The 22,141-nt window shown below is 37.4% G+C and overlaps 1 pseudogene across 1 annotated transcript; it reads left to right on the top strand.

The window, feature by feature from the left end:
* The first annotated feature begins 1,060 nt into the window (after nucleotides 1-1,060).
* Nucleotides 1,061-20,081, top strand: LOC144657898 (sulfotransferase 1C2A-like; annotated as a pseudogene). The gene is made up of 14 exons (XR_013571628.1): nucleotides 1,061-1,116; nucleotides 3,894-4,054; nucleotides 4,985-5,356; nucleotides 6,316-6,410; nucleotides 7,208-7,526; nucleotides 9,487-9,572; nucleotides 9,677-9,740; nucleotides 10,926-11,047; nucleotides 12,437-12,486; nucleotides 12,944-12,987; nucleotides 13,199-13,308; nucleotides 15,532-15,589; nucleotides 17,267-17,340; nucleotides 17,916-20,081. The product of XR_013571628.1 is annotated as a sulfotransferase 1C2A-like (transcript).
* The last annotated feature ends 2,060 nt before the right edge of the window (nucleotides 20,082-22,141 follow it).

The raw sequence follows: 22,141 nt of genomic DNA, 5'->3' as shown, positions 1-22,141 counted from the left end.
TTGATAGATGCGAGTGGATGTGTTCGTGTGTTCATGTTGGATAAGTGTTTTCGTTGTGGGTAGTGGTTTCGGGGGCTTCATCGAGTGGAAATGTTATGCGTTGATTAGTTGGCATAAGCCTGTTCCATGCGTTCGATTCATTGGCATAAGCCTGTTCCATGCGTTCGATTCATTAGCATAAGCCTGTTCCATGCGTTCGATTCATTGGCATAAGCCTGTTCCATGCGTTCGATTAGTTGGCATAAGCCTGTTCCATGCGTTCGATTAGTTGGCATAAGCCTGTTCCATGCGTTCGATTCATTAGCATAAGCCTGTTCCATGCGTTCGATTCATTGGCATAAGCCTGTTCCATGCGTTCGATTCATTGGCATAAGCCTGTTCCATGCGTTCGATTCATTGGCATAAGCCTGTTCCATGCGTTCGATTAGTTGGCATAAGCCTGTTCCATGCGTTCGATTCATTAGCATAAGCCTGTTCCATGCGTTCGATTCATTGGCATAAGCCTGTTCCATGCGTTTGATTAGTTGGCATAAGCCTGTTCCATGCGTTCGATTCATTGGCATAAGCCTGTTCCATGCGTTCGATTCATTGGCATAAGCCCGTTCCACTCTGAGCCTGTTCCATGCGTTCGATTAGTTGGGAAGCAGCACGGAATAACGGAATTAGCGCGAAGAAAGGCCAGTGGAAAAAATGGCGAGGGGCTTTGCTAACCGAACGCCTGGAACAGGCTAAACCGGCATTGATTGTTATCGAGTAATGTCGATTTCATTGATTGGCCAGGCCAGGTAGCTGCATCTGTATTCAGTTCATGTAGTGAGTACTGAGAGAGGGGTCCTAAGAAGTACGGGTTAGCCTAAAAAGCACTCCGGTTAGGCCAAATGGCACTCCGTTTAGCCTAAATTGCACTTCTGTTAGCCCGGTTAGCCAAAATAGCGCTCCGGTTGACCTAAATAGCTCTTCGATTGGCTCTATGTGGTTGTTTGCAAGTGCATAACAGTCACTCTAAAATACCGCTGAGAAGGCCCTGCGGGAAAGGTTAGAATTCATACTGTCACGCTAGCGAATTTTACACCGGATTCATATTTCATGTACATTTCATTCACTTGGAACTGCAAGGTAAGACTCGGATAACCATGTCCCGGGGGGGGGGGGTACTCCCTATAATGGCCTATACGGGGAGGCTCCACCCGAAAGGGGTACCTTTTTCAGGCTTCAGGTATATAAAAGGGTAGGGATTTCACGAGTTTAAGTATATGAAAGGGTATGGAAATCTGTCGTTTGGCTATTTAAAAGGGCCTTTAATTAAAATATTTCGAACAGACGCAATTTATGGCTGTGTTATTTCAATTTATTAAGCGCTACATAAAAATGACAAGAAAACGTCCTATTTTAAGTCCAGCCATGTCTCTTAGGTATATGAAAGGGGTACCTTTTTCAGTTAAAGGTATACGAAAGGGGTACAATTTCTGTCAAAAATGGTATATAAAAGGGTAAGGGGTTAGAACTTGGGGCGGAGCCTCCCCGTATAAAACTTTTTTGAGTACCCCCCCCCCCCCGGGAACCATGTAAAGAACTTTAAAATTTCGGACGAGATTAGGAAAATTACGGGCAAAATATCTCCAGCTTGAAAGTGCTTTGAGCGCAGAGCAAAGTTGTTTACCACTTCGATCAACACTGGAATACCGATTTATCAACTCTCGATTTCTTGTATACTGTGCCCGACAGCTCGAACCAATAGTCGTTTCTTTTGGCTTTGCTCCACCAAGTCCAACACGTCGTCGAACACTGTAATTTACCCCCGATTTCTATAACCAATTTTCGTTTTCTTTTGGAGGTTTGAGAACTCGGGGCTACACTGACAAATCTCTTGCCTAATGACTCACAGGACTCATTTGACTCATATAAGGCCTGAAGTCAACCCGGGAAGTCAATGCTTTCATACTTCGATGCTCTACTAGTCTACTAGATCAGGATTACATATGGTGACTACATCAGAGAAGTTATTTTTTAATATATCTCAAAAAACATTCGCTCAGAACAGGCTACATACGTACATGCACAGTACCTCGCCGACCGTTTACACAGCCTTTCTCATTTGCGTACCACAAACATTAGCAAAAATATTCACGGTGGAAAGGGGGTGATGCTTGACGCGTGATTTGTATAGGAAAACGGTATGTTCGAAAAACAATTGGGGATTAATAGTACAAGCGAACAAATCAGAATTTTAATAAATTTCTACGAGTGGCGCAGTATTATTAGAACAAATATTAGCTCGTGACACGTGAAAACAGTTTAAATCTGGCTGTGATTCGCCGTGAATTGCCGGTCTAGTATGACGCGTGACTGCTTGAAGGGGTTATGTCACGGTATTTTAGGTAATTCTATTTATTTTCGTTAATAAAGAGCTCTAAACTTCGAATTGGCAGAGCAAAAGTTTTTATCGGCAAAATCACGGCCACATAACAAACAAGGATGATTCCCCGGGGGGGGTACTCCCATAAATTTCGGATAGGGGTGTGCCGCCAAGGTTCTTAAACCCTGACCCTATTTAAGGATAAAGAAAGCGAAAATTGATACCCTTTTTAAGGCCCAAAACCGAAAAATGACACCCTATTTAAGGGGAGGAGAAACGTTCCGTGACGACCCAAATAACGGCAAACCGCGCACGGCAAGACACAAATCTTTATAAAATCGCTTTTCTAATACCTGAACTGAAAATTCAGTTTTCAGATATCTTTTTCTCGTTTAGCTGGGCGTTTATTTTAGCTAATAGAATTTAGGTACCCTATCTAAGGATCACAGCGGGAACACATTGCCAAAAGTAGCAAAAATGATACCCTATTTAAGGACCGAGAACCTCAAAAACCATACCCTATCGGGCGGCACATACCTATATAGGCCACATATGGGAGTACCCCCCCCCGGGGATGATTCTCGAGCATTGTAAAAGACACTTTCAGGCCGACGTTTTTCAAGTTTACCTCGAAATCCGTTTTAATCTTCTCAAATTTTGGCCATCCATGCCTTTTTGGCCTTTCTGTGTTTCTGCAGTTTTAAGCCGTTATTGTGGTATTTCAGTTAATTCTATGACCAGTTTGTCAGTGCCGAAATTGCCTAAAATTGCGTGACATAGCCCCTTAAAAAGCAGTCACGTGCCAAAAACAAAAATTTGAGGATCGTGTTTCGTGATTCGAGCTGAAAACGTTCGTGAAAGCGGAAAATAAATTACCTACTCGTAAATTGATTTACGTAAGTGAACGCGTTCTCATGGCCCGATTTTTTGTTTGGGACCTGTCACACACTGTGAGCTCGCCTAAGGGCATGCAAATTAACCAATCGTTTATTTAAAAAAAATAAATAAATAAACAATATAAATCTGAGATTGTCCTAACGACTTTGCAATCAAACATAACCCAAACAGAGAAAGTTTACGCGATTGCTAAGCTGCGATTTTCATTTCAAGTTTAATAACCTTCTTATAAAAATTCTTCTTTCGTTCCCAACACTATCGTACGAAATAAAGGTTCCCAAGCCTTTCACCGGCTCATTGGTCTACGCAGAACCAAGAGGTTTGCAGCAGTATGAAGCAGTAGGAAGCGCATTTTTAACAGATGTTAAATTTTTACAAATAAGAGAGGCATCATCAGTAAACTGGCTCAGTTTAATTTCTTTCCTAAAAAGCTTTTTGTCGACAAAGGGCATCTTTCTGGTCTAACAGCTCTTGATGGTCAAGCCAGTATTAAAATAGAGCTCTCTGCATTACACGGAAGGTTCCGACCCAACGCTTTATGCACTCTGTCACCAAAGTAAAACCTCGACAAGCCTGGCTGGATAACCGGCCATTCAACTGCGTCAAACGCTTAAGTTGTTCTTTTCTTAATGCATTTCAGATACGTAGTCATCATGGCAGACAATATAAAGGAGCAGCCTAAGAGACCCGTGATTCATGGGATGCTATGGTTTCCAGGGACAACACAGGAAATGATTGACACATTTCCGCGGCTGTCAGCTAGACAAAATGACATATATATTAACACATATGCAAAGGCTGGTAAGCGAAATAACAACAGTGGCGGATCTTGGGTAGAGGCCCGGGCACCTCGTATACAAGATTTTCAGTCCCCTTTCTTTCCTGAAAAAATTAAGGCCCTAAAAATGTTTTGGATCCCACCTTATACCTATGTTTATGTCCATCACTAAACAGTGGACTTCTGGTAAAATGCACGATAACTTCATACTAAAGTTATAAGCTCATATACCATTGACCACAAATTTGGTAGCCGGTACGCGTCAACGAAAATAGCTGAGGAGCTAAAATATTGCAATTCTTTGGGCGTTTTTAATAAAACAATTATTCCACTCGAACTTGTGGATATGAGATCGTTATAGGCTACGCGCCTCGTTGACTATCTACTTAACAAATAGATTCCATTTTGCCGTGCGTCTGTTCAGTTATAGATCACAGATGACGTCAAAATGTGGTAAGAACAAAAAAAAGTGGCCCACGAGCCGCTAGGCGAGTTGTTCACTGATGTTCTTACCACATTTTGACGTCTTCTGTGATCTATAACTGAACAGACCCACGGCAAAATGGAATCTATTTGTTTTAAACAATAACAGAAGACTTCAGTACACTTCAGTACACTTAGAAATACAGTATATGAGCTCATTTACCATGTTTGTTTTCTAATTTACCATGTTTGTTTCCTAATTTACCGTGTTTGTTTCCTAATTTATTTTCCGAGTTCAGTGGCTCGTAGCCACTTTGATTACCTTTTATTTTAATATTTTATCTTTTGACATTTAGTGTCACTGTCGTGCCCTCAACCAACACCATCATCACGATTATTAGTGAACCTCCTCAGCCAAAGAAACATGTTTTAAAGAGAATTCAAATCTTTCATAACCGGTCAATATCTGATATATTTTGTCAAAGACAAAAGATGGTTACCAACAGATGCTCCATTGTATTCTTGTGCAGGAACAACATGGACCCAAGAAATCGTTTGGCAAATTATCCATAATGGAAAAATTGATTATCGACGATTGGACGTACGAATGCCGTGGATAGACGGAATGGTTCATCCACTATCCTTCAACCCTTATTACGTAACAAGCCCTGTGATGATCGAGAGGCTGTTTGAAAGCTTCCCGTCACCTCGTGTGTTCAAGACTCATCTCCCATATGACCTGGTTCCTAAGCCCAGTGACCAGGCTACCAAGTCACGTTACATCTATGTCATGCGCAATCCTAAAGATACAGCTGTGTCGTATTATCATCATTACGTGGGCTTGCCCAGTTCTCCAAACCTCACCTGGGACGCGTTCTTTGAATTATTCATCAAAGGAGAAGGTATTTTATCCATATTATGAGGATCAATCTCATTCTCAAGGTGTTTCCATTCTCGTGCCCAGAGCCGCTTGTACCTCTTAGCTGGCAGAGCCTTGGGCACGAGGAAAAGTGGCTCTGGGAACACAATTTGATTGGTTAGTAACAGATGAAATGTAAATCTAGCGAATCGCATCAACCGTTTTAAAATCCCTTTGAGACCCTTTGATGTAAGGTAAAACGGTTGATTTCATTGGCTAGATTTAAATTTCATTTGTTAAAAATTAAGCCAATCAAATCATGTGTCCCCAGAGCGACTTGTTCCTCGTGCCCAGGGCTCTGCCGGCCAACAGGGACAAGCGACTCTGGGGACGAGAATGAAGCTGTTTCTTCTTTTCTGGAGCGATAAAGGACCCTGGAAACGAGATTGAAAGAAGGAGTGGGTGATGAAGTCAAAACGAACGAGTGAGCGCAGTGAACGAGTGAGTTTACCAGAGTTTTGCAACGAGTGAATAAAAATCCTAACAAAGCACTTTCTATGCTGTAATTTGTTTATTATATACATCTAATTGAAGAAACGTTGACAATGTGAAGAGCATAAAATTAACGATCGATATGACCCAATGGTATTGTGGATAGACAGCCTCGGTTAGCTTACAAATTTTCCATTTATTGATAATCAAAATATTTTCTTTCTTTGAGAGCCTTAAGAGCATGATTTATGCAACCTGTCTTATCATCATGTTTATTCTGTGAAAGACGACGATCACTTTTTTCGATTTCCCAGTAAATTGCATCGTAATAATTAATAATAATAATTTAATAACTTATACGCTTTTTTACATGTCGAATATAGCAAATATCGGATTTCATTCGCAAGGTTTATTGCCTTAAATTCTCGCTATATATAATGTATGTAATAAAAATCCGTACATGTACGTCGCACTTTCTATGAAGTAATCTTTATTTCGCTTTGTCTTCAGTCTTTTACGGTTCGTGGTTTGATAATGTTTTAAGCTGGTGGAAACACAAGGATGATCCAAATATATTGTTTCTAAAGTACGAGGAAATGATAAAGGTAATAAAGGGTAAACATGTACACGGCCTATATGGTAAACAATTTCAACGCAGTTACAAAGGTGACTTTCATTTTGGCATGAAGCAAGACTAACGTATGCCATTTTTTCTTACACAAGACTAATTTCATGGTATTTTCGTTTCTAGAATATGATCAGGCAGATCGGAGTTAATCTCTAGAAAAAACTTCGACCTCACACCTAACAAAATTGGTTAAGCCCATCGAGCCATAAACTGATTTTGGTTTTCACGCGACCGTCTCGTCCGTGCGTCCGTACTGCGTACCCGGACTGCGTACATCTGCACGTCCGTCGGTCCGTTCGTGCGTTTGCTGTTATTTCTGTGCGGTCAAACAAAATTAAATGATAGCATCCAATCTAGATAGTTGTTTGCTTTTAAAGCTTGCTTAACATGCTTAATTTTTTTTTCTCTGTCATCTTCTTCAGAAACCAAGGTCTGGTAGTATAGGTGTGCGCTCTGAGTATAGAAAATTATTCTAGTTTTAAAAGAGAGATTAATTATCCAACTGTTTTATTTTATTTTTTTATGAGTGGGTGTATTGAAACCTTACACGCCTAAATTTGGTGTCATACAGGAATTCATTTACGCAAAAAATTGTCGCTTTCGTATTATAGGCTACATTGCTATTTATAGGCTGTTGCATTGGAAGCACCCCTGTCAAAACGGCGCTCCTCTCTTCACTGTACAAGGAGTCTGCAGTGTGTATTTCAGTTTATATTTCTGAATAAGCTGCGCATAATTTACTTAAGTATTATTTATTTCTCTTTTACCTGACAGGATTCACCTGGTACCATTAAAAAAATTGCCAAGTTTATTGGCAAAGAACTTTCCCAAGAAATTCTTAAACGCATTGTAAACCAAACATCGTTTAACGCCATGAAGAAAGAAGAAAATGTTAATTATACATGGATGCCAGGATTTAAGGGTGAATTCATTCGTAAAGGCCAAGTGGGAGATTGGAGAAACTACTTTACTGAAGAACAAAACAAGCGATTGGATTCCTTGTACGCGAAGAAAATGGCCGGCAGCGGACTGGAATTTGAATTTTACTTGCGATCAAAACTTTAGCAAGAGGATACCCTCGGGTAATGCTCTAGTGTGAAACAGGTTCCCATAGAACACGTTGTTTTATGTTAAATTCCATTCCATATCGATCTCGGATGTATTTGTGATCATGTGCTTTATTAAAAATAGAAAATTGATCAAAGTCTAATATTTTAAATATTTATTTACAACACCCTACGCCACTTACAATACTACACTACTTACGATATTACTAACGCTTCTGGTTTTACAACACTAAAGTAAACAGAAATACAAAACAATAGGATTCAACAATGGCGTAAAACTGAAATTAAAAATAAAATGAGATAATGTATCAGTTTAAGTAGAAGGTCGAAAACAGTGTCTTCAGCTACGTACAAAGGAAGTTACTAACTAGCTTGCGAGTGTGGGAAATCACTTCACTACTGCAGAGGGCGGACCACTTGTTGAAATATTTTTTTCTTACAATTACAGTTTCTGACAGCAATATTTTTTTTTCTGATTGAATTTCGGACTTGATTTTGGGAAGATGTTTGTGTTATCAGGGACCACGAAGCCGGGGGGGCTGGGGGAGGGGCTTCAGTCCCCTGAATAATTAAAAAAATACCCAATTAGCCATGTTCGAAACGAGCAGGGGACTGGGTATGAATATTAAATATCGATTGAATTGAAAAATGAACGCCGTCATCTGAAAGAGCATCCAAAAATTAGTTTATTTACAAAATTTGATTGTTATTGGTTTAAACACATAGGCATGATACTCTTTTAAAAATCGTTAAAATAAGAGAGCTGAGTATGGATTGGAGGGACAGCTGTCCATCCAATCCATACTAAGCTCTCTTATTTTAACGATTTTTAAAAGAGTACCATGCCTTTGCGTTTAAACCAATAACTCTCAAATTTGGCTAAGTTACTAATTTTTGGATGCTCGTTCAGTTGACGGGGTTCATTTTTCAATTCAATCGATATTAAATATTCGTACCCAGTCCCCTGCTCGTTTCGAACATGGCTAATTGAAAAATTACCATTTTACTGCTCTCATAGATATGAAACTTTGGCCAATGGGTGTTGTGGTACGCGGTAAATTGATATCTTCTATTAGGACATGGAATACGGCGGACGTTCGTAAAGCATGATTATAGAAGTCGTTGTTTACTTACATCAGAAACTCACACCAATTATGGGGATCTGTTCGAATTTGGTATTTATTAGCCTGATAAATAATAAAATAATCAACTGCGTCTGGTATATTGGATGCATTTTAGCCATTCTGGGAGCATTTATTTTCAAAATTTGCCGGGAGCATGCCTCCCGACACCCCCCCCCCCCCCCCACTCCTGGACGACTTGCGCCTGCGACGCTCGCTAGTCGTAACTTGATTTCTATCCGCAAATTAAAGTTATATCTTTCTTAAGATGTTCAAAGATAATGTTTTACATGGGTTATGTTGCCTACCACTAATTTCAGAACAGTTTAAACTGAAAACCTGAGAAATCTCCGTGACATACCGTAAAATTCCGGTTATTAGCCCTGGCTTATACAACTTCGTAAGGGGTTTTGGGTGGGCTTATAAACGGAGGGTCTTATATTCGGAGGGGCTTATAAATGAAATGAAAAAAAAAAAAAGTTTCGAAACGTGCCACGGCATTGTTGATCAAAATAAAAAGTCATACTAAAGCAACATTTAGCCCTGTTCAGTACTGTCATCCAGCAGAGGGGGGCTTATATCCGAGGGGGCTTATAATCGGATGTATTTTTTTGTTTCCAGGTAGATGGGCCTATAACCTGGGGGACTTATGACCGGAATTTTATGGTAGCTCCCCCCACAAGACGACCTCCAGCGCTAAGGCCGGCGGGAAAATTGCGCAATGATTAACTAATACCCATGCACCCATGCGCGCCACAATAGAAATCAAAATGGCGGATTGGGGTGAGTTTTATTTCACATGTAGCACTGATCATAAGTTTGTTCTTCACTTATATCCTTTGTAAATCTGTTTTAAACGGTACAGATGACGAAGACTTCGAGCCGCAGGAATTTTCTACTAAACAATCAGACAAATGGGAAGGAGAAGACGAGGATGACAATGATGTCAAGGCAGGAATTTATCTTCGTATTTTATATAGAACGTAGAATTTCCTTTTTTTACAAAGATCAGCAAGAACAGGGCAAAGTTAACTTATACAGTGTTTCATTCGTAGGAAAACTGGGACGACGAAGATGAGGACGCGGAAAAGAAACCGGCTTCAACGCAAAATGAAACTGGTAAGTAACTGGTAAAATATAAGAACTTGATAATAAATCCATAGACCGAGACGGCGTCTGTACTACACGTGCATTCACAACTTTGCTTTCTGGGCAATTTTTTATTAAGTAAAATTCTTAACACATACAGTAATTATTTGGCTTTATTTTTCCGATATTTGTCAGAACAGGTAAAAATCAATGTTCACTGATTTGATGCCCAGGTTACTTCTTTTGGTCTCAAGAATGAAAAATATGTGTTTTTTATTTTTATTTCTTTTATTAGATTGAATAGGTCCTTGAATTCTTCTTAGAAAATTTTAAGTTAAAGCTTTTGAGCTGAGATGTTCATGTGCAATAGGAGAAGAGTACTTAGGATTATTATAAATTATAACAAATAAATAAATAAATATGAAGTAAACATAAATACAACTACAACTGTGTTTTTTTTAAAAATGTGGTTGTTTGTTTTTATAAATGAGTTTGGTGATATTTCATTATTTGTAAATACACAATAATTTATTTTTTGTCTACCTATTTTCTCAATTAAATGTTGGGGCATTTGTCATCAGTCTTGTATACCCAAAATTTATTTGAAGTTCCTGTCTTTTATTTAGGGTTGGTGTTTTTCTTAAACAACATCTTTTTATTATTTTCAACAACTTTATTTTTTCCTTTAAACCTAATGATCACTGAGTGCCAGTGACTGAAACATAACTAAAACAAAAAAATTATATCACTGACTTGACCTCTAGCCAATAAAATTTAAAACAAGTAGTAAAGAATTTGGTACATTTATAACAGTGAAGATTGTTATGCCAACTCTTTTTATATTAGTTGATGTTTTCATACAGATTAACCCCCTGTTAATGGTTGGGCAGTAAATGATGAAAGTGTCTTGAAGCAGACCAGGGCTAGGTTGTTCAAAGCATGATAAAGCTTATCAGGATAATCATGATTTTTGATTCTTGATTTTATATTTTCTATCTGCCAGTTTTGAGGTCAACTAGTCTCAAACTCCACAAAACATTTAAGCAGTAACAGCACTTTTAAACAAGAGGAATGAAATCCTTTAAATTAACATTCAATCCTTGATTAGTACAGTGTTAATTGACTTTCAAACAACCCAGCCATATTTTTATGAGGAAGAGAACTTGGTGTGTTCTCTATGATATTTAAAATACTGATTTCTTTTTCTAACTACAGAAGCAGCTCCTCAAGCTAAAGTAAAGAAAAGAAAAACGCTAAAACAAGTTCTACAAGAAAAGGAGGAAAAAGCTAGACAAAATGCTCTTATAAAACAGGAGGAAAGTAAATCTACGAAAGAGGTGAGAGATTTACAGTTTTTCTATCTGCAAAATGTGTTTCATTGACAATTTGTTGAATATTAAAACAATTATTCTTCTCAATCTTTTGGAATATTGTCTGATTTTAGCCAACTCGGCCTATGGCCTCATCAGCTAAGTATCAGGCAATATTCCACGTGATTTCGCAGAATAACTGTTAATTAATTTTGTAACCCACATACATATATATATGACAAAACTCAACCGTGACATTTCTTATGAACTAAGCCAGTTCCACAAGGTTTAATTGTTAACCTGGGTTTCCTGTGGAGTTGCATTGCCAGTGTTAACAAGCTTACTATCAGTTAAAATTAGCCTGGAATCCTATTTTAGTAATTGAGTGTACAATGTCACTTTATGGCATAACAGTAAATTATGCATCACTATTTTAAACTGTGCAAAGGACTAAGAAAATTGTTACATGAATTGTGCTTCCACTGCACAATTTGGTTCGTGACAGTGTTTCATTTACAACTTATGAAATGCACTATGAATCCCCTTGGCCACTGCACCCAAACCCAACTCACCTCTTAGGCCAAGCTACATCTTATAGTCTTCCTGGCAAAATGGCCAATTCATTATTATTGCCATTTTGGGCTGGAACCCAAGCTCGCTCATTTTCTTACAATTTGAGAACCCCTTCAATACAGCCAGACAGTCAGTGTCATTGATGGAGTTGGAATCAATCCCTAGCTAGTTATCATTGACTTTTTTTGGAATTAACCTGTAATATGGCCACTCCAAAACCAGTATGAACAATAATAACTATTTATCAATGAGATGACAAAACTAATGCCAATAGGTTGTATAAACTGTAACTGTAATGCATACCATGCTTTCTTGTAGGATACTTGAATTAAAAGAACAAAAATTATTAAGGTTTATTTATGGAATGCAGTGATAATGGAAGAATGCTTGAAATCTTGATGAAATTATTGCAATAAAAAGAAACTTCAACAGCAGCCTTAGAAAGTGTTGTTTATCAAAAAAATTGCCTCATGCAGCTTGTACTTGTACAATAATTATAGACTTGTATTTGTTTGAAGATTTCACGACAATGGTAAAGGCAGATTAACTAACAATGTATATATTGTGGTACAATTTAACTCTTGGTACAATTTGGCATTTTTCTTTGTTTTATATCCATTATTATATAATTTATATGTATTATCACACACCAGAACAAAGGGAAATACTAATTGTACCGAGGCCAAAATTGAATCACAACATATATGTATATATACATTTATGATATTTCATTTAATGGTTCTTTTGATAACAAATTTTAAGTATACATTTGTATGTGCCATTTTTCTTAATAACTTGCCAAAATAATATGTTCACACCATTTTGTTTTTTTTTTTCTTTTAGACTGAACTAACAGAAGAAGAAAAACTAGAAGAAAAGCTTAGACAACAGAAGTAAGTTATCTTCTATGTGAACCATACAGTTTTCGGATGTAATTTATTTGGAATAACAGTACATGCACAAATGGCTGCCTTCAAAAAAAGGCTATTGAATGTGAATCCTGGTTGAATACATTCTGACAAGAAAACAAATCCTTCATTTAATTTAGCAAAATAGAGGCAAGGCATTGTGACGAGGGGAAACAAGTCAAATGGTGTTGACCCAGTTTTCTTTTTTATTTAAATTAAAAAGGAATCAATCCAAACAACATTTTGAGTTTTAACTTGAGTTGCAGTTTGAATGTTGAACTTTTGTTAAATTTAAACTTTGCTGATACATGTAGTTTCATGTTGGATAATCAATAATCAACATACGTGTGTACCATCATTTTTCACAGGTATTACACATTTCACTCACAGGTCAGTGAGTGAAATAAAATTTATATATTGAATTTGTTTATGTTTCTTTCAGATTGGTAGAGGAATCAGACTTGGAAATAGCAAAACAAGCATTTGGTGAGTCATTGATTTATTTCTACTTAAAATATTTCATTATCAAGCAGACAAAAAACAAGGTGAAAGAAAGTCTAAAGCTAGAGGTCATTGACTTGATGAATATTTACCAATAAACCATGGGTCATTGACTTGATGAATGTTTTACATAAATCTTAAATTTATTATTGTTATTGCAGAATGAAAAAAATATCTTTTTCCTCAAATCTCTCAGGTGTAAAGGATGATGTAGGATCCAAAAGCATAGATGACATGAACCCTAGTACAAAAGAAGAGTTTGTGGAACTGAGTCAATTAGTTGTAAAAAAATTATCCAATTATGAGGTAATGGCAATATCTTGTAATGTGCTTTACTCTTACACACATTGTTGCGGATACACTGTTGCTTACTAATTTTTGCGATTGCAAGAAAAATTAGAGCAAAAGTGTATTAAATTTCTTGATTTTATCATTATTTTATGGATCAGTCATCAAAGACTAAGGAACTACTGGAAATATACAAAGTAGAAGTAGTAGAACTTTAATAGTAATCTCCCCATAGGGCTTTTCAGAAACTATCAAGGTCTGGGTCAATGTAACTACAAGAAGCCTGCAAACGGAAACTTTGTGAGGTTTTGGCTGATTTTAAAGAGGAAGAAAACAGTAATCAGAGGAAGGGTGCTAGTTAAAAACGAGACAGAAAATATTATTTTCAAGGGTAGATATATTGCATTTTCAAACATTTAAATTTTTTTATTGTTTTGATATAATTATAATATGCAGGAGGCTCCTGGATGTTGTATTAGTTTTTGCATGTTTTAATTTCGCGCAATGTTTTCTTTGCACGTATTAAATTTTGCGATTATTTTGAAATCGTGAAAATCGCAAAAATTAGTACTCCTGAAATTTGGTTCCCGAATTTTCGCAAAATTAAGTACACGTGAAAATTAGTAAGAATAAGGTACATGCATACATGTATAAAAATTTTCAGCTTTAGTGTATTTTTTTGCCAGTCAGGTCTTAAAATTAATAAGTCACAATGCAACTTGTGGTAAAGGGAGTGAAGACAAAAATGGTTGTACTAACTGTTCAAAAATTTAATATATTATTTAATTTTGGCAAACTGTTCCCCCTTTAGTGCAACCTCCCTGCAAACAGAACCAATTGCTGTAAAGTGTTGCAAATAACTGGTACTGAAAACTGAAAAACTGCTGTTTAACATATGGAAAAATCAAAATTTGGTACGAATTTCAGCCCCTTTTTATCGAATGGTAATGAGGTTGTAGGGATCATTCGTGAAGTCACGTGTTTCCCTCACTCGAACACTCGATCACTCCATTCTGATATTAAACCGCAATTAATTCATGCATTTAACGGTGAACGTGCTGACAGAAAGGTTCTTTAAAACGCCATTCAGCGCATGTCAAAACAAATTATTCTCCAACCTCGTTCCCAGGGTCTCTCTCTTTCAGGGAACTAAATTGAATTTTCACAAAACAAATCGAAAGAGGATCAGTTACACTTATCCTCTGGTGACAAAAGAGAATAGAATTCGCTCTACGAAGCCTCAGAGCATATGCTATCAATGTCCCATTCACATAAGAAAACATTCAAAGACGCGTTTTAGTAAACACAACATTCATGCACGTTTTTGTTTCGCGTCACATCATCTTCGTGTCACGTCATCCATTCTTCATCTTTTTGAGTCGTGCAGAAACGCGCATCTTTCTCTCAAATTTTATTCCAATTCGCTCCTAAAATAACGCTATACGTGCTGGCAGAAAAGTAAACATATTCACAAAACAAATTTACTTAATGCTAAAAAGGATCAAAGGTTACACTTAAATATTTTTGTGATGAGATAGAATTCGCGCTACGAAGCCTGAGAGCACGAACCATCATGACGCAATTCCCATGGAAAAATAAAACATTCACAGGGAAATAAAGTGAGATTGTGTTACATTAGTGAACGCTTATTTGAAGAAAAAACTGTCAATGACCCATTCACGCAAGAAAAAAGTCAAAGGGAAATTAAGTGAGGTTGTGACCTTACTGAAAGCAGCTACATCAACGGCACGTTTTTGTTTCGCGTCACATCACCTCGTGTCACGTCATCCGTTTTTCATCTTTTTGAGTCGAGCAGATACATGAAGTGCTCAGGCGTATCTTTTCTCTCAAATTTTATCCGCTTCTCAAAAATAACGCTATACGTGCTGACAGAAAAGTAAACATATTCACATAGCGCTACGACGCCCGAGAGCACGAGTCATCAATGACGCAACTCATGTGGAAAAATAAAGCAAAGTGAGATTGCTTTACTTTATTGGACACTTATTTAGAAAAAAATGCGGAGGTCGGCACTTCATTCATCGAATTACCATGAGGTTACTCGAAGAACCTTTGATTTATTATAATTTCCTCTGGTCCACCATTTTGGATATAATTTTTATTAATTAATTTTCTGCTAAATTCATATAAAGTCTGGGTGAATTAAAAAGGGCCATTTTACTGGTTGATAAGTGTAACTGTTAGTAGTTATAATCTTGTTTCATTGTTTTTCTTTCTCAGTCCAGTGCAGAGTATGTTTCTTTCTTGGAAATGCTTTTTAGAGATTTATGTGCAAGCTGTAAGTAGTTCTTTGTGGAACAAGTCTTGTGAAATAAATACAAATAGTAATACCATGCCACATTAAGATCACCCTGCGAGCAGAGCCCTTTCTTTTCCACTGATATACTGGAGAAGAAAGGGCTCTGCAAGAATCGTGTCAAATCTTTATTGAGCATGCACAAGGTTTACAGGATGCTTCCAATTAAGCTTGCGCGAGGGCCACTTATAATCTTTCATGTAGCATGCACGCATGGAATGGCGTGACGGATCACACACGACAGCGTGAGCAAAGTGTTTGTTTTACAATTTCTTTTCTTCAAAGAGCGTCTGAATTCCTTCAGTAAAAACACCTCAAGCACCGCTTGAGGTCGTATTAGTGACTTTATGGTAGATATGTGCGATTTTAACTGTGAATTTCTTCTTGGTTTGCGAAAAAAAGGGATCTTAAATTATCCACAAGCTGCACACGCACACAAACGGTAGCTGATAGCGAGAGAAATCGTCAACTCTAGTGCTTTCGAGAGCGTACTGTGGGCTCCGTCTTGACCATCAGTTTTTCCAAAAAATTAATGGCCGCGAAGCAAAAACGGGTGTAAACTGGGCTGACTAGCCCAAACTTTGGGGCTGCAGCGACTTCAAAGAAATGACACAATTTATGCAGAGCCTCTTTCTACTTCCCAAATCTCAACCGCAGGCAAGTTAAAAGAGGCTCTGCTCGCAGAGTGCATTGAGATATGCAAATCCTATATGTTGAATGTAATCCTAGATTGCTTTGGTTTTGCCTGTGATAATGTGTCATGACCACGTTCAGGGTAAAGGTTAGCGTATACCTTCAAGAGGTGATTTTTTTTTGTTTGCGAAGCTATTTTCTGGAATTATATTTTTGCTTGATTGGGACACTTTGAAGAGCTAAAACTCAAAGGGATTTTTAGAGTTTAATATGTCAGCAACAAAAATGTGTCGGCGATTGTTTTATTTCTAAAAACTTTTGAGTTGAGAGGCCTTTCTGTACAATCAATCCACGTTTTTTAGCCCTTTTTGGAAAAGGCTCTGTAACTTTTTACTGTAATCGAATACAACAAAATGCTGACACATTTTTTTAGCACTTTGGGAGCAGAAGCCCTCGAACAAATTAAATAAGCAAGATTTAAAATTCGTTGTAAGTTTAAGCTTTCAATAGCTGATTCCGACTTTCGCATTTAGACCTCGTGAAAAATTCAACAATTTATTTTATCACAAAATACATGAAATATTTAGATAGCCGGTTCTATGAGATTTAATTTGATATAGGGTTTTATGTATCTACAATTTAACCTGGGTGCGCTACAGAGTTTTGACATGAGACACCCCTGAAGGTATATGGTAACCTTAAAACTTGGCAGTCGCACCGTTGCCAGTGGTGATTAAATAGTGTCCACTCCAGGGTCACCAAAAGTTGAGGTTTGATTGCCCAGAGGGCGACTACGATTTGAGATGTATGAAAAGAATAACAAAAACAATAAAATTAAAATGTTCTTTCCTTGGAGTACCTTTCATGGGGTGTTTATTCCACTAAAAAGGGTTTATTTTATTTTATATATTTTTTCTGGGCCACTAAGAATTCAGGGATACCAGTCCAAGTGGCCACCAAGCACTGAAGTTAATTTTAAGCTATGCAATGTTTAGTAACTAAATTTATGTCCTTATTTTCTTCCAGTGGATGCTGATGATGTTAAACGTTTAGGTAGTGCAATAAATATCCTATCAACAGAAAAATTAAAAGCACAAAAGGTAAGTCATGTTAGGATTAAAAGTGTAACAGATGTCAGCATTCAGATTTAACAATGTTTTTGACTGTATAGCCTGCAAACATTTCTGTGAGGAAATCTGTCCATGTTTAAGGATGATGATGATGATGATGATGTTTGGATTATCCTGATCTAAACTGAGGTTCAGCCAGAAACAGCTGGCATAAGACAGCAAATTTGTTCTTCTGCTCTTAGGGGAAATGAAGATGGTTACAAGAAATTGACAGAAATAAGGCTTGGTCCATTTCGTTTATATTGCATTCCACAAACTAGTCATTTACAGCAAGGCGCTCAAAAGTGTGACCACTTTTAATTTATTCACATTCTTTGGTGCAGATTTAATCCAATCAGAAGTCAACTGCAAGCTATCCACGGCTTTTGATTGGATTAAATCTGCACCAAAGAATGTGAATAAATTAAAAGTGGTCACACTTTTGGGCGCCTTGCTGTAAGGTGGCTGGTTGCTATTTCTCATGATTCTGTCATGTAAGGGATGAATGGGAACTGAAGGAAAAGAATGATAATTTAAGTCACTAGTTATTTATTACTGTTTTACAGGCAAAGAAAGGAAAAAAGTCAGTTAAGAAAGCCACTCTATCAGGAGCTAGTGCCAAGGCGGGCAGAAAAGAAGATTTGGATGCATTTGGTTCAGGAAATTATGATTATGGAGATGAATTTGATGACTTTATGTGAAAATGACTCGGCTAATCAAGTTTACAGACACTGAAGAATATGAAACTTGCATGGAAGTGCTGAAATGCTATCAACATGAAGCTGGATGTTAACTCACTTTCACTTTGGTCCGCATTTTTGTAGCATAATTAATGAATTATTTAGCTGCTGTGACTAAATAAAACAAGGCAGTTGCCTTGCCTAAGAATATTTAAGTTAAATGCAAGAGATATTTGATGTGAACATCCAGACTGATGTGTAGTTTGGAATACAAAAATGCAGATTGGTGAAAACTACTTTAAAGTCATTTTGGATGTTCTTAGTCCTACTTCTTCAACTTATCTGTCTGTTGATCAGTACTAAGTTGTGTGACAGCACTGTAGGTGTCTTAGTGTTTTACATGTGATGACATGTTTTACAAGTATGCTCATTAAACTCAATTTCATCGTTTTGGTCGGCAGCTTATTAAAGTGAACTGTGACCTCTCTAAAACTAAGAAGCTAGGAAAGCACTTGCCATACTTGCCCACGGAAAGCACTTGCCATACTTGGAAAGTAAAGTCAGTGCTGGTCCTGGTCATGACTGCTTTAGAACAAGTCATTTTCAACAGTGTAACCCTTTTCTATAAGGCTCACAAAATTATTTGATTGACCTGCACTGTAAATGTAAAGGAAAACAAATTTGCTTCATGACCGAGGTGAACAAGAGATTAATGTTAACACTGGGTTGTTTAGCTACACAGTTGTAATTTGCTTGTCACACAATGCTTCTCTCTACTTCTGGAAGAAACACTGTGTGACGATACAAAATTGGCTATACAGCAGGCCAACCCAGGGCCATATTTCCTGTTTGTCTATGAAATATCCTTGTTATTGAGATAAGTGCATGTGCCAAGTTATATACTTTAAAAGTAGACAAGAGCCAATCGGATTGAGGTGCTAAAATTATGTTGAAAGTATAAACTTGTGCCCTCCGTGCAAAACAATAATATCAGGCACTAAAATAAAGATCGCAAGGTAGTTACAAGGTGACAGAATCAGCAAATTCATGCAATACTCAAGGCAATCAGGATTTTTTTTGCAGGGTACTTTAAATCTTTGCATATTCCAACTGGTATTGACGAAAATCTGTTTTGACGCCTTAGTAAATTTATTGCTTTTGAAATATATTTGTACACTGTTACAAGCTGTCAGATTGTAGGATACAAGCTTCACATAACTGTTTCAAAACTTAATTTTTAAATAACTAAGTGTATCAAAAGAAGCCTAGGATTTCCTTGTAACTGCCTTAGTGTTTACATTTTCTCTACAATCTGAGAGCTTATAACAAGCTATGTATCCTTTAGTTCTTGGGTCAAATTGACCTGGGATGTCTTATGTCACTGTATAAGCTTTGTTTGACTACTTATTTAAGCTGTTGTCTGACCAGCTGCTGATCCTTGCCTATCATTTAGCGTTTTGATTTAGTTTGTAGCTAAATAATTCTGTAATCAGGCCCAATATCTGAACTGGTTTTCTTTAAAGGGACTTTGTCACGGATTTTACCAGATCTTTGAACATTCACAATTTATATTTAAGTTTCCTGCGACACGAAACCTGAGATAAGTGTATCAGTTTTACTAAAAATTGCTATATTAGAGCACTGAAACTGTTAAGGAGCATCTTTGGCTGTGGATGGCTGGATGAAAACGGATTGCAACTTAAAAAAAGTTAAGTTAACGCTTTCAAGTCATCCAAAAAATCGATATTTATAGCCGTAGGTTGATTTCCATCTGCAAATTAAGTTTATATCTTACTTCAGATGTTTAAAGATACTGTTTTTTATGGGTTAAGTTGCCTACCACTAATTTCAGAACAGTTTTAACCAAAAATCTGCGAAATCCCCGTGACATAGCTCCTTTAAACCAAATGAAACAAGTGCTTATGTTACTGATTCTCCCGTATGTCACAGACTTCTCATTCTTCTGCACGAAAAGAATTGCAAAATGCAATTTAGACCTCAAAACAATGTAGTTTTCTAACAAATAAATAAAGCAAAAAGAACCTCAATGAATACTACTTGGGCTTCATTATTGAGATTTTAAGTGCTAATTTTAAATGGTGAACAGTGCGCCAGATAGAAGAAATATGTTCCATAAGTTTCGGGGTTACTGCCCCATCTTCAGGCATTTCAATTTTTTCCTCTGAAGAAGGGGCAGTAACCCCGAAACGTATGGAGCACATTTCTTCTATCTGGCGCACTGTTCGCCATTTTAAATCGCTGTTTATATGCGCTTCACAGTCGCTAGAAATTTCTTTGGAGATTTCTTTGTTACTACTTCATTATTGAGATACCCCCCCCCCCCCCCTCCTTACTGAGACCTGCGGGATAATGACTAGTAACACCACACGAGTACTGTACAGGCCCGCAAATGATCCCGGCCCGCAAATGATCCCGGGACCGCAAATGATCCCAAATTGGACCGCAAATGATCCCAGTACCGGAAATGATTAATGTAAATAATAAAACAAAATTTTTGGAATGGCGTGGACTTTATGAATAGTCTATGGATGGGTTTTTAGAAAAGACAAGTGCCTCAGGCATAATAAAACGCAACGATAAAAAGCGGTGAAAATAACGTGCGAAATAACAAAATTAACATGTGACTATCTAAGTTTTTCATTTAGAAAACGCACCTAAAAATAAACATGAATCTTCGAAGACGCCTCTGCTGTCCGATTAGCCACTTAGAATTTTTTTACTATACAATGCTGCCTAAGTAGACACGAGCCTCCTTTTCCTTGGAAGCGCACAAAATTTCTACGTGCGAATTTTGCAAATTGACAGATTTGTAGTTTATTTTAAAACCGTTATTTGAAACACATTTTCCTTTACAATTCGTTCTTGCAAATATTAAATGAAATACAGTAAACGGTTACAGCGTCTCTGGGTAGATTTATTTGCATGCCGCACGCGTAGAGGTGTCAACTTTTGCACGTGCAAATTTCTTACTGTCAATTAATCTGTACCGAAAGCTACGCGAAAATGAAGTCAGGTTTTGAGAGAATTTTCAGCTGCCTTTAAGCTCCAAAACATTGTGAAAATCCTGTGTCAGAATTTATTTCAGTGACTTGATAAAGACATTCAAAGAAAAAAAAATAAACCACAGATTTCGAAAGAGAGTAGCTCGATAACAAGAGACGGAGATCGATATGATAGAAATCAGCAACAAAACACAGCTTTCTTCCAGACTTTTCGTCTAGACATTAGCGACATTCAGATTTGACTACGAGTACGAGATCGAGTACGCGTACGACTTTGGAATTTCGACACAATTATATCCCCCAAACTATAACTCTTCCCCGTTGCTGACTAACACATAAATAAACGTTAGGGATAAGATTGGTGTGATAAGTGATTATAGAAGGCACACGGATTTTGTTTGAAAACTCGTACTCGTACTCAAACTCGTACTCCTAGTCGAATCTGAAGGTCGCTAATATTTATAATGTCGCTATGAACGCTGCGTGACTGCGTGTGAATGAATGGCTATCAGCTAAAAGCATTTCGCCGCAAATAAATCATCCCTTGATTGGAGAGAGTTCATATTTTTGTTGGTTATCAGCTATATTGATAAAGTTGTGGTTTTGAATTTACTTTAGTAAATCGTTCAAATGCCCTACATTCTCTCGCGTTAATTGTTTTTCTAATATAATTGTTGTATTATTAATAAAGAAATGGATTAAATAAAGTTAAATCCCCTGTCCAAATTCTTTAGTCCACGCATATCCATCTTTTACGGTTAGGCGACTGTTTCCGGTCCGAGGATCATTTGCAGTTCAATTTGGGGATCATTTCTGGTCCTGGGATCATTTGCGGTCCAATTTGGGGATCATTTGCGGTCCCGGGATCATTTGCGGTTCGGGATCATTTGCGGGCCTGTACAGTACTGTGAGTAACACACGCATACGTAAAAATGCTTATTTGCAAGTTATTTTATAGACAATGTTACGCTAATAAGTGCTAGAGAGAAAGAAACGTTTGGTGACGGCGTAGATTGCGAGAAAACTCTCCTTTGGCTTTTAAATCGGGGTACGAACGCAAAAATACTTCGCACACGATCGCTATATTTG

The sequence above is a fragment of the Oculina patagonica genome, chromosome 1, assembly GCF_052425735.1.
Source record: "Oculina patagonica isolate OP01 chromosome 1, crgOcupat, whole genome shotgun sequence".
Lineage (NCBI taxonomy): Eukaryota > Metazoa > Cnidaria > Anthozoa > Scleractinia > Oculinidae > Oculina > Oculina patagonica.
Note: the sequence above shows the minus strand (reverse complement) of the source record. Positions and strands in the feature narration are given on the sequence as shown.